Source organism: Hemitrygon akajei, chromosome 17, assembly GCF_048418815.1.
Source record: "Hemitrygon akajei chromosome 17, sHemAka1.3, whole genome shotgun sequence".
NCBI classification, from domain to species: Eukaryota; Metazoa; Chordata; class Chondrichthyes; order Myliobatiformes; family Dasyatidae; genus Hemitrygon; species Hemitrygon akajei.
Genome location: NC_133140.1, coordinates 39,115,003 through 39,117,424, shown reverse-complemented (window position 1 = coordinate 39,117,424; position 2,422 = coordinate 39,115,003).

Here is a 2,422-nt window from a genome sequence, read left to right as displayed (position 1 = left end):
TATGTGGTGTAATAAGTAATTTCAAAATTGATAAAAAATCCGTGGTCAGTGTGAGACTGGTTTTTGGACATCTTTAGTTTTTTTTCTAATTTTGCTAACTGATCACACATCACCCTCAAACAGAACCACAATTGGCAGTGCATGATCACTGAATGAGAAATTATTAGATTGTCCTTGCAATATTGCAAGGAAGTGCCAAAAGGAAGACAGAAACATTGGGGATAATTGATAGATGAATCCTAGCACTCTTAATTTCCTCCAGTCAAAACGAAAAATTAACTAAGTCTTATTGGAAAACTAGTACCTGGTTATTCACAGTAATATTTAAAGGAAGGAGGGAGAAAAGACAATACTTAGTTGATTGTTATGCCTCCATACATTTAAAATTCTAGTTATCTGTTATCCTCCCTATCTCTTGAAGTTCAGTCGAGTTTTTTTTGAATAAAGCTGAACTTTTTTCCCCTCAATTTTTATTGAAGAGTTCACATATATTTTGAGCTGGCCACTTGGAAAATCAATCACCAGACATTCACGAGCTACTGTAGCCATTCCTCTTAATACTATTACACAATGTTCCAAGGTTCCATTGTTTTAGACAGGATGGGGTTAGGTGTTGTGCCATTACTAGTCCGGAAAATTATCACAGCAGGGCTCGGACAGGACAGACTGGAGGGCTTGTTTACTGAGGCTATATGGGTGGAATTGAGGATTTAAAAAGAAGGGGTGGCCATATTAATGGGATTATATTATGGACCACCCAATAGTCAGCAGTATTTAGAGGAGCAAATTTGTAGAGATAGTAGACAATTGCAAGGAAAATAAGGCTGTGATGGTAAGTGATTATACCTTTCCACATTTTGACTGGAAACCTCATACTGTAAAAGGACTGAATGGGATAGTTTGTCAATGTGTTCAGGTAAGTTTTCTTAATCAATACCTAGAGGTTCCAAGTGGAAATAGGTTCCTCCTAGGGACTGAGACAGTATAGGTGACAAGTGTGCATAGAAGAACATTTTGGATCCAGTGACCACAGTTCCATTATTTTCAAGATATTTATGGAGGATAGGACTGGTCCTGAAGTTAAGGTTATAAATTGAGGAAAAGCTAATTTTGATGGCAACTCAATATTCTGGAGTTATGTTGTTTTAGACATGTTAGAGTGGGAGGGATTAATGAGGAAGGGGTGGTGTTACTAGTCAGGGAAAAAGTCACAGCAGTGGTCTCCAAGACAGGCTGGAGAGCTTGTCTAGTGAGTCTTTATGGGTGAATCTGAGAAATAAGGTAGGTATGACTACAATACAGACCACCCAGCTGCAGGATTTAGAGAAACAAACTTGTAGAGATCACAGACTAGACTGTTGCAAGTAACATGAGATTGTGATAGTAGGTGATTTTAACTTTCCACATATTGACTGGGACTCCCATACTGTAAATGGACTAGATAGGATAGAGTTTGTCAAATGTATTCAGGGAAGTTTCCTCAATCAGTACATAGATGTCCCAACATGAGGGTGAGCAATACTTGATCAGCTTTTAAGGAATAAGACTGGCCAGGTGACAGAAGGTTGTGTAGGGGAACACTTTGCATCTAGTGATCACAATGCCTTAGTTTCAAGGTAATTACAGAAAAGGATACGTTTGGTCCTCAAGTTGAGATTCTAAATTGGAGAAAGGCTATTTGTGATGGTGTCAGAAAGGATCTGGCAGGCATGGATTGGAACAGGTTGTTTTCTGGCAAAGGGATGTTAAAGAGGCCTTGTTAAAGAAAAAGAAAGCATATATCAGGTGCAGGCATTTAGGATCAAATGAGGTGCCTGAGGAGCTTCAGATTTGGACTGGCAAATTCTACATTTGAATGTACCACATAAAACTGTTAAGGTCTATAAATGTAAATACAGTTGTTGATTTTTAGTCTCTGTAACTCCTCTCTTACTCAAAGACAGCCAAATACAACTGGCTTTGAAGGCGGGTTTTTAAACATGGCAAAACAACGCCTCTGTACTGGCTGGAGCTTTATTAACATTTTACATCTAGCCACAATGGGGCAGATGATGAAAGCTTTCACAGCTTCTGCAATTAAAAAATTAAACCTTATAAAAATGCTTAATAAATAAAATGCAGCTGTATCAGGACTTAAGTACAAATAAAAAGTAATTATGTAATAAGCAATAGCTAATGTCAGCAGTTTGTTAAACATTAACCCAGTAGTGTAGCAGTTATTACAACACTTACAGTGCTAGCAATCACTGATCTGGGTTCAATTCCTGCCACTGTCTGTAAGGGGCTTGTACTGTATATGTTTCAATGTGCATGTGACAAATTAAGCTATTCTTCAATCTTTAAAATTAACAGGAATGCTTAATATTTGGGTGCAAATAATAATGCTCCAAAGAAAATTAATGGGCCTATTAAAAAAGCTCTG